The 11,524-nt window shown below is 39.5% G+C and overlaps 1 long non-coding RNA gene across 1 annotated transcript; it reads right to left on the bottom strand.

Moving 5' to 3' along the window:
* Positions 1 to 228: 228 nt before the first annotated feature.
* Positions 229 to 10,536, bottom strand: LOC118500463. Its single transcript, XR_004903022.1, has 3 exons — positions 10,176 to 10,536; positions 8,677 to 8,681; positions 229 to 239 (listed from the first exon to the last, which is right to left on the bottom strand). It is a non-coding gene; the product is annotated as an uncharacterized LOC118500463 (long non-coding RNA).
* Between the last annotated feature and the right edge of the window lie 988 nt (positions 10,537 to 11,524).

Raw genomic sequence — 11,524 nt, 5'->3', positions numbered from 1 at the left:
ATTTTAAAAAATCATTATAATAATAAATACAACATTCAGGAGAGTGAAGGGAGAGGATAGGAATAGGCAGATAGAATGCAGAGGTAATGTTTTAGTTTTTTTTTGTGAGGTGAGTACACGAGTACTTGTGTTATTACCATGCTTCATTAGTAGGAAGAGTGTATGCTGACTTTTTTTCCAGATAAGTCCTGGTTTATGCTCATTAACTTAGTGCAATTATAATAGCATCCCCTTTTACTCTCAAAGGTTTGGCAAAGGCCAAAAGATTTCAATAATAAATTATATTGGCTCCTAATTTATAACCTACATATAATATGAAGAATTTGACATTTATTAAAGATTGCATAATTAAAATGTAATTGATACAAATAGTAATACCACCAAAGTTGTGTTAATAGAAATTTAAGTTGTTTCAATCATTCATGTCATAATTATCAATAGCTTCAAAGATTTACACAAACTTTGACTTATTAATTATACTTCAAGAAATATAGTTTAAGAAAATGATTGAACAGATTTATAACAACATATATACAAGGATGTTCATCACACAATCATCAAAAATTAAAAATCAAAATGACATGTAAAAGTCATGAACCAGCCTGAATTGAACTAGTAAGCAGAAAGGAGAACACACACAAGTAAATGTATAATTTTATCTTTATCACCTTGCTTGAGTTTCACTAAGCAAGTTGATGTAAATACCTGTTTCCAGGGAAAGAAAAAAGTTCAAGTTGTAGGCAAATATGGTCAGTGGTGCAGCCCACTTGTCTAAAACCTTTTGCAATTAAACACAATGCCACTTTGAACTATGGTTAGCAGAAGTAATAAAGTAAAGTAAGAATATGTGTGCATTTAGGAGTGTGCCACAGGGAATTGCATAGATAAATGTAACCCAATCTCACCATAAATACATATATATGTGTTGTTTTAATATTATTTCTTCATTATAAATATTATACTTATGCTTTTACATATGGTTTAATTCCTTTCCTTATCTCTGCATGACTGTACACAGTTCTATTGCTGACCCAAGAATAATATTGTAATTCTAAATTTTCTCAAATATGGCCAGGTCATGATAAAAACTATAAAATCCACTAAGGTACTAATGCAAATTTCATTATTAAAGTAATTAATCTTGAAATAATGAAACCACCAAAACCCAAAAGCAACTTTCATTTTCAATTTTTTGCCAGTGCCTCATGGGAGCTAAGGAACTGGGTAGTCGTTGATGTGACTTGGGAAAGCCATGGACTAAAGCAGTGTTCAGCATCTCAAAGTTCCTTTGGTTCAAGGGCTCCTCACCAAGAAAACCTATGCATGCTTTCTGGGAGCCCAGTTCAAAGGGAGCTCATGGGGCAGAGCATCTTTCTCAGGCTGGGCTTTCAATTTTATCCACACTTGGCCACCTGCAGGGTGTGTGAGAATTAGGAAACTATGTTGTATGCAACATTTCCCTTACTATTAAAAAGAGGAACTTCATTCTCAGCCCATATCTCTTAGAAGGTTGCAAAAGTTAGCATTTATCAAGTTTAAAGACCAGCACAAATACAAACCATCCAGATGCTCCATGTCTTGACTTCAACCTTAAGTAATGGATTGTCTGTTACCTGGGCATCTTAACTAATACAGGAAGCTTCTTAGAGAAGGTTGCAATGCTGTGGGAACTAACTTCTACTTCATTTTATCAGAAGGAATTAAAATTTTTCCTGGTTTCTCTGCATAGGATGTGAGGCTTGAGTCATTTACAAATTCTTAATTTGCAAATGGGACTCTGCTCAGGAATCACAAGAATTTAGTACAAATACTAATTTCCTTTGTATTAACAAATGTTATCATTGAAATAAAGATTCTAAAAATGGACTTATGTGAAAAATATCTTCTTACCTAAACAAACCCCAAAATTTAACTGCTTAGGTAATATTCCCATAAGGATATTGCTTACTAAAACAGGACAAAAATAAGGCAAAAATCTTGGAAAGAAAAATAGTGTTGGGATTGAGTCAAGCTTTTTAAAAAGAAATTTAGTCAGTTATAGTGTAGTGATAAAGAGCATAGACTTGAGGACCATATGCTCTTGACCCTAAACTTAACCTCTCTGCTTCTTAGTTTCTTTATTTGTAAAAGAGAAATAAAAATGTGCTCCTAAGGTGTTTATGAGGAGTATGTGAATTAACACATATCTGCCTCCTAAAACAATGATGGGAGCATTGTAAATGTAAGTGGTTGATGTAATTTTTTGTGATGTTGACTTATAAATGAACCCAATTGTGAGTGACCTATAAAATGAATACTACAAATCTGTACTGAGAACTACAGTGGGTGACTAACTACATGTTCCCTCATAGACTGGCATAAGATCCCTTGTAGACCAGCACAGGGCTTCTCACAGAAAAGTGAGGAGAAAACTGGTTAATCACTAACTTCTACATTAAAAATTGTGAGAAATCTTTGTGGGAACAGAAGGTAGCTGAGTCTCAAGATGTGCAGGTGGAAATGGCGGCCTAGAGCTAAAAACCCCAGGCATCACACACTAGGTTTAGGCTCACTGGAGGTCTCTGCTTGATCTTCCCTCATGTAAATTGCCTGGGTGAAGCAAAAATACAGTTGATTGTCCTGCCCCTGAGCACATTCTAACATTACCTCTACCCCTTCCCCACTCTGCATACATATATACCTACAGCATGGAAACCAGTTGATGCCTAGAACTGAGAAGAGGGCCAAATTACCGAGCAGTCCCATGATGGCAATGCTTTATGGCTTAGGAGTAGAGGAAGCATGCAAATAAGCAGTGCTTGAATCCAGATCATAAAGCCAGAGGAAGTTCCCAACTCTCTTAGGAAGGCAAAAAGGAGCTAGGATTTTGCCACTCCTCCACCCCACATTACTGATCAAGGCAGGTGATTGTCCTAAAATAAGATGAGTTCATGGGGGAAATAAGAGACATCTGAAAGGCACAAATGCTGAGTATGAAAAATAGAAAAGCCAAACACATGACGACAGAGGAATTAGAGTTAATGAAGGAGGAAATAACACAATAATTTAACATAAGCATAAAAAATATATCCAGAGAACTAAGAGAGGATAGTGAAAAACAGGAACAAGCAGCAATGAAAAAGAGTAAAAATAGAGTCACTGGGTATAAAAGTATGTAAAGATGAAACACTATAGAGAAAATGAATAAAAGAAACAGACATCAGAAAAATTAAATTGTGCACTTTGAAAAGTGTAGGAACTTCCTCTGAAAACATCATAAATGAATAAAGGAATAATAAATAAACATGTAGAAGCTTGGAGGCTAGAAGTTAAAGAGTCAACATCAATATAATTGGAGTATTAGAGGAAGAAGAAATTAAGGAGTATTTGAAAAAATAATAAATTAAATTTCTCAGAAATAAAGATTAATGATTTCAGACTGGAATGGCTCTGGATTGTTAAGAAGCATATGTTCAGGTGAGAGCAGTATATTTTATTTAAGTACATTTTATTAAAATTTAATAATATCATGGAAAAGGAAAATATTATTAGAGCTTCAAGAGAGAAAATATACCATAGTTTGCTGTGTATAATGCACAATTTTTGCCCAAATTCTTGATGGAAAAATAAGGATGTGTATTATACATGGGTAGTGCTAATTTTGTATCTGTGTAAATGTTTTTAATTCTTTTATTTATGCTCATGTATTGAGTGTAACTCTACATGCAAAAAAAAATGAAACTCGACTACCAACTTACACAACACACAAAAATAAACTCAACATGGATAAAAGGTTTAAATATAAGTCACAACACAATAAAAGTCCTAAAGGAGAACATAGACAGGAAAATCGCAGATACTCCATGCAGCAATATTTCCACCCATTTGTCCCCTAGAGGAAGGAACATAAAGTAGAGAATAAACAAATGGGGCTTCATCAAAATAAAAAGCTTATGCATGACTAAAGAAAACAGCATTAAAATGAAAAGAGAACCAACTGTATGGGAAAACATATTTGCCAATGATACCTTGGACAAGGGTTTAATCTCCAAAATACATCAAGAACTCACATAACTGCACTCTAAGAAAATAAGCAACCCAATTAGAAAATGGGCGAAAGACCTGAACAGACACCTCAAGGAGGACATACACAGGTCTCAGAACATATGAAAAGATGCTCAGCATCACTAGCCATCAGAGAGATGCAAATTAAAACCACAATGAGATACCACTTCACATCAGTCAGAATGGCCATCATAAACAAAGCAACAAACAACAAGTGTTGGAGAGGTTGTGGAGAAAAGGGAACCCTAGTGCAGTGTTGATGGGAATGCAGACTGGTGCAGCCACTATGGAAAACAGTATGGAATTTCCTCAGAAAACTAAAAATGGATCTGCCTTTTGACCCAGCAATTCCATTGCTGGGATTATATCCTAAGAACCCTGGAACACCAATCCAAAAGCACCTATGCACCCCAATGTTCATAGCAGCACAATTTACAATAGCCAAGTACTGGAAACAGCCTAGGTACCCATCAGTAAATGAATGTATCAAAAACTATGGTCCCTTTACACAATGGAATTCTATGCAGCAGAAGGAAAGAAAGAAGGAGCTCCTACCCTTTGTGACAGCATGGATGGAACTGGAAAGCATTATGCTAAGTGAAATAAGCCAGGCAGTGAAAGACAAATACCATATGATCTCACCTTTAATAGGAACCTAAAGAACAAAACAAAGAACAAGCAAAATATAATTAAAGACACTGAAATAGAGAATAGGCTGACAGTGACCAGAGGGGAGGAAATTTCAGGGGAGAAGAGTGAAGGGTTTGCAAGAGCAAGTATAATGGACACATGGACAAAATCAAGAGCAGAGGGTTGGAAACAGGAGGGAGGTGTGGAAGGCTGGGAGGGAGGTGGGCTGGGATGGGGCTAAAAGGCGGAAAACTGTACTTGAAGAATGATTAAAATAAAGAAAAGAATTAGAGAAACTAAATAATGTAATGCCTAGGATAATGTTATATTTCTTCAGGTCGATTTATATTGCTTTTCATAGTCTTCTACATCTCACTAGCAAAAACTGCAACACCTAAGTACAGTGTTAGAGATAAGGATGAATTAAAGCTTGACTTCAGTCCTTCTGAGGGCTGGCTTAATTTTGGTTCAGCATTTCTCCTAGGAATTAGGAGGTCTGAGTTCTATCTACCCAAATGTATTGACAGCTTTCTTCATTTCTCAGCCTTCCAGTCACCTTTTCTAGGACTGAAAGATAACTCTATGAAATAAACTTTTCAAATTCCAGGCTTGTTTGGAGTTTCTTCTCCCAGATCTTGCTCTTGTTTCTTCATTGCCTTATTAGCTCTCTGATAACTTTAAACAGATATTTTAAAATACATTTTGTCTAGCTTTTATGATTATTTTTATTGAGGAGAAAGATCCAAATTACTTAGTCTATATTCCTGGAAGTTCAAGTTCTCATAGCCAAAGTAGGTGCAGTGCAAAACTATACTTGCCAACATGGAGACATCCTCAAATCTCTAATTATAGCAATTAAAGATTCCAAGCAGATGGATTTCATGGAACTGTTAAACAGATGCTAAACACTCAAAAGATTCTGAGTATTTATATTAGCATTGCTTGATCAGGTTAATGAATCCTTTAAAAATAGAAATTCAGACCACTACCCTTAAGCAAACTTGTGGTGGCAAGGTCTTACTTTACCTACAGAAAAATAAATTTAGATTCTCAAAGCCAAACTGAATTTGGAAGGAACATTCCACACCCTGAGCTCATATCATCTAAGGTTTTGCCCTCCCTGTCCCATGTGCAATGCTTCTGCTCCCAAGAGATCCCATACTCTGAGGGTGTCTTCCAATGAGAGTAAATCCAGTGACAGTCTTGACTCACCCCATCCCAGAATTTCTCACACAGGTGATATCAGCCCACATGCTTTCTCCCTCCCCACCTATCTGTTGCAATTCAGAATATATACATTCAATTAGTTCAGCTTTACCTCCAACCTGTAAATAGTGGAGAAATGTCAGATTTATATGGTGGGTAAATAACAAGGGTTTTCCCAAGAGACTCCATCATGGTGAAAGAGGGTAACTGTAATTTTCAGCTATGAGTAATTGTACATAATATAACCCTAAATGATTTTTCTTCTGTAATTTCATTAGAGTTTAGAAATTTAATTAGATTTTGAATCACTCTGAAATAAAGTAGCAAAACACCGAGAGACTGAGAGCGGTGGTTATTTTGTCCTTTGAGGCTACATTCTTGGTCTCAAATTGGCATGTCTTCATTAGGAGGAAGTTTGCAGAACTTCTTGATATATTATTGTCTTTCAGAATGGACTCTGAATAGGTCTTTCGAGAGTATTAGAAGAGTACACAATTATTATGCACACTCTTCTTGAGGTTTAAGATCATCTGCCTTGCATATACTTAATAAAAATATGTCTCTAAAGTTGTTTAAGAAACTATGAAGATAGGAAAGATGTTCCTTGAATGCCCCAATGCTGTTCCTGGATTATTAGCAACTACCTGTACATTATGATGCAGTGAGGAGCTGTTTGCTTAACTTTAATGATTATGTAAGGTTTATGGTTATTTTTATTGCTACCACATATGAACTGTCATGGTGGCTGTAATTAGAGGCAAGCTAAAATGTTACTGTTACAGTCTTCTGGGACTGGAGAGAAACTACTTCCTTCTTATCAACTTTGCCTCTGTGCAAGAGTTGGGAAAAAAATGGAATCAAACTGAATGAACAATTTTTAACTCAAAACAGGGTATAAGACAGAAAAAAATATTTAAAAATTAAAAACTTCAGGCCAGCAGCTTCCACCTGACAAGGTCACAAGAAAACAATCTCCTGGTCCCTGAAATATCTGCATTTATTTAATTCTCTAAAAGGCCATTGCCTACATCTTTTCCCCAGGTCTACTTTCCATGTGGCACAGTGATGGCAGAAATGCTCTAAAGGGTGTGCATATATCTCTGCCACACTGCTGCTGCCTTTACCCAAATATCCTCTTTGCACCCCAGTCTGGGTGCTCAAAAACTCAATGAACTGAAGTGTATAGAGAAAACAGCCCAAAGGCTCTGGAAGTCCCTGTGCTGCAAAGAAAGTCAGAAACACTGCAATATGGAGTGGGTTAAAAACTCAATTCCTTAATCAGTATGAATAAAGTGGAATAGCTTGAGTAGGATGCTGAAGGCACACTCATGGACTCAGAAGAACTGAGAGTTCTATGGTATGAATATAAGGGTCCAAGGGGGCACTGGGAAAGAGGGGGATTCTAGGGAAAGGAGAGGCATGGGAGGAGCTCCTGTGGACAGTGGAACCAGGGAGTGGGAATCTGGGCCTGGTAAAAGCAGAGCTGCAGATGTTTCCACAAGGGCTGTTCACCTGTGACAAACTCTGGGCAGTAGCAGACAGAAGAACATGATACCTGGCTCCACCTTCAACCACACAAACTGTACTGGTTCATTACCCACCTTCTCTTTTGGATTGTGAGCTCTCTCAGCAGTCAGGATATATCCGATTCATTTTGTTTCCACTATGCACACAGTAATTCCTGGTACACAGCAGGGGTTCAATGACTGTTGAATGAATGAATGAATGAATGAACGAACGAACGAACGAACGAATGAACAAATGAACAAACAGGACCAGAATGTAACAAAGTAAAAGAAGCCAAAGCCACTGCTATAAAGTGGGACCTGTAGTTGGACCTACCTGAGAAAGTCAGTGGGTAATTTTTAACAAAATTTTCTAAAATGGGTGTGCTTTTTGACATGCAAACTGTACTGCTGAGGATTTTTTCTAAGAAAATAACCTTAAAGATGGAAAATGGTCCTATGCACAAATATAATTATAATAGTGAAAAATTAGACAAATGTTCAACAAGGAACATACCAAATCAGGACACACACACTTACTGGGATACAGTGCTACATAATAACAATAAATTTTACAAAGCTATAACATGGAGAGCTCATTTGAGGAGAAAACAACATACAAAATTTGCACAGGATGATCATAAAAAATATACAAGAAAAGACTGTAATGAAACATACCAAAATGACAAGAATAGCTGTATTTGGGCTATAAACCTATAGGAGAATCAATGTCTACTCCTCCCAACATTTCTGTGTTGTTCAAACTTTTATTAATGCCACAGCAGTGGTTCCACTTCTAAAATTGCCCACAGCCCAACCTATCTCAGTTGCTACCAATGCCTGCCAATCAACCTCCTAGCAAGCAGGCTTTGTAAGAAAAAAATTTCCCAGGAAATTTTTTACTGAGTTTTTCATAGGTGAACCATTTCCTGTGTTCAACCCATGGGTAACTTCTGCTCACAAAAACCTAAATCCAACCTTCTTAAGAATGTACAGCAACTCTAAGTCATGGAGCTGAAGGAAGCTTTATGTATTTTCCCCTTTCTTTTAAGATTTTGTCCCATTTTATTTCATGCGCACCACTGCGGCTTCATTTGCATCAGACTTCGTCCTTAGGTCCCAGTTGGGACAATTATTTACCACTTATCTGAATCCTTCTGTCTTTTCCAGTGGAATTTAATGTTCTCATCACATCCTGCTCTGAGCTTTGGCTGCTTCTGAGCAGTTGGGAAGAGTTTTCTCTAGCATCAAACATCAGCTTCTAGGTGCCTCCTATGACTCCTGGATGAACTTACCCTTTGCTGTCCATGGAGGTCATCTGACCAATCACTGAGTTGTCAGCCATGAGCCTTGCCTCAGGCCATTTTATCTGGGAGGAACCAAAAGGCAAGAGCAGTCAGTGCCAGAGGAGTCTGCTGAGGGAATGGGATGGTGAGTCAGTCATGAGTTCTAATTAAAGTTGGGGGTTGGGGCACCCAAGGAAGGAAGCAGAGCCCACAGTCAGAAAGTCTAGACAGGCAGGAAGAAGTGAGTGGTGTTGGACTGGAGAAACATCTCCCTGGAAAAACAGAGAAAGCTGAACACTGTCCTAAATTTCTGGGGCTGAGACCTGGAGGGTCCAGGCCATTCTTGAGGCCCAAAGAGGGTTCTAGGACTTTTCATCCAGAAAGTACTGGCTCTGAGTTCTAGCTCTGTTCTTACAGGCTGTATCTGAGAGTGGGGTGCACAGTGACATAGCAGGAACAAAGGTTGTCCTACAGGGCTGTCAGCCCAAGAAGGGAAGCTGCATTGTATATATTCAGAAGCTCTGCCTTGGAGCTCAGCTGCCTGGGTCCCAGTCTGCACATCTTCACTCATACAGTGTCACCTAAGGCAGGTGACATCACCCACCCAGGCCTCAGTTTTTTTCATTTATAAGAGCAAGATGATGATCCCAGTAAGATCCGCCTGGCATTGAGTGAACTGACACACTAAGGTGATTGGAACTATACTTGCCACACACCGATGTTCATTCTTTGACCTGGTACAGTGTCTGACACATGGCAGGAATGCCTCACACTGATACTTCTTGACCTCAGTCCTCATTGACTTCCCAGCTACCTCAGAAGAAGACCTATGCTTCTGTCCTCCTGGTTCCTCCTGGCCCAAATCCAGCTGTGCCTGGTGTGACTATTCTTGTGCTTTCACCTTTTAAAGCTGGGAAGCTAGCTCCTGGCGGCCCACCTGCAGCCATCTGGCCTGGCTGTCATTGACCAGAAAAAAGGGAATTCACAGACACCCTGCACCAGGGCTGGCTCAGCCTTGGGACCAATAGCCTTCTCTCCAGACACAGACAACTTAATATTGGTGACAAAGACCCTGGGCCCAGTTACTCCATATCCTCCCTGACACCTTTTCCTACCATGAACCCCACAAGACCTGCAGTTACACAAGCACAGGAGGCTTGCAGCTGGCTCTCCATGCCCAACTTTTACCCCACTCCCAGGCTTCATGGGAACCAAGTTCCTCAGTGGCCTTTCCTCTTCCCCCTCAGGAGAGCCAAAGTCAGGGCTCCATCTCATCCATCTTTGCTCCTGGTGTCAGCACAAGGCAAAGCATAGGACCCCAGTATACACTCAGGCACCCCACCCAGTTCTGCACAAGCAAGTCCTGAGACAGATGGGGGTACTGTTGGGAACCACCCTGCCTTCTTTCAGAAGCTGTAACCCCCCATGGCTAAGGCTGAGTAAAAAGACCTTTGGACCATAAGCTGTTAAGGAGACAAAGACTTATCCCCTCTCTTATAATCACCTGCTTGGCCCAAGCAGATGACTGGTTAGACAATGATGGGTAAGATTCCTCCAGGGAGGAACAACCTAAGACAGGCATAGTTGTGAAGGGACCACCAGGGAAGGACTTAGGGGATTATACAAAAGGGGTGATAGACCTTCACCCCTCAGCTTTGTTATAGCCTGCATCCTCATTCTGTCTGTAAGAAGTCCGCTAATCTCTTGGCTGCCTTACTTCTCCTGCCTGATTTAAACCTAAAACAATGCCGGAAGCAGGTGTGGCCTTATGCTGGAACGGGCAGTTCCTGGGGGCAATCAGACCTAAGAAAGAATGCATAAAATTCTGTGAAACCTGCTTTGTTAAGAATTCCTTCAATTTAAATGTTAAGGGTCCAAGCATAAAATGAGTTTGTTTCCCAAAGTTTTATGGCCCTTTGGCTATCTTACCCTGACTCAGAATAAGCCTTCCGGATAGTTCTTCGAATGTTAGCTATTGTTTGATCATTACTGCCTGACAATGATTGATGAGCTTTCCATATACACCCTGTATTCCTATGCAAACTAAACCCAATAAAAGCCCAATGAGAAAGAGACTTGAGTTCCTTCTCCTCTGAGAGATTGGTCAGCCTTTCTCTCCAAGAAGATCTTTTCTTGGTAAATTTATTCTCATCCTCAGCAGCCAGGAGGGCTCTGTGGGATGGAGCTCCCCCACAGGGTACCTTCTCCATCCTGCACACAGTTCTCATGGAGGGAGGTCTACTCCAATCAACTAGGCCCGAACACAGTCCAGGTCATCAGTAATGCAGGATACTGGAAGCAGCAATGCTTAGCAACATAACTCCCACAGCAATTCCTCTGACGCCTTGTACAATCTACAGGGCTGGAAGCCATTTACCTGTAGCATGGGGTCTGTGACAGTAGTTTTCAGGGTGCACTTGCTTTGCCTTCCTCCACAGAGAGGGTGTAGTGAAGAAGCAAGTGCTGTGAACCTATTTTCTAATAGGAAAGATGGTGGGTACTAACTGAACTTGCCATATAATTGTCTCAGCTATCATTTTACCCAATGGACTTGGAGTCAGGTATACAGAAACTGCTTCCATTTCAAAGGCAGGAAATGGCTGGTAGGTTTGTAGTCAGTCATCTCAGACTAGGAAGGAAGGTGTCTGAGCAAGAAACCTAGAGACCTGAGCTAAATTCTCAATACCAAGAGCAGATGTTGGGCTCAGCTCCACTCACCCTTCCTGAAAATCAACGTTCTCCATTGGGAAGGAAATTGATAACAGTTCCAGGATGGACTTATTACAAGCTTCTGCTTAAATAATTGTATTCAATCATATTTTTCAGAATTTATAAAATTATACAGAAGAAAAA

Source organism: Phyllostomus discolor, chromosome 5, assembly GCF_004126475.2.
Source record: "Phyllostomus discolor isolate MPI-MPIP mPhyDis1 chromosome 5, mPhyDis1.pri.v3, whole genome shotgun sequence".
Classification (NCBI taxonomy): domain Eukaryota; kingdom Metazoa; phylum Chordata; class Mammalia; order Chiroptera; family Phyllostomidae; genus Phyllostomus; species Phyllostomus discolor.
This window is presented reverse-complemented; position numbering and strand designations above follow the sequence as displayed.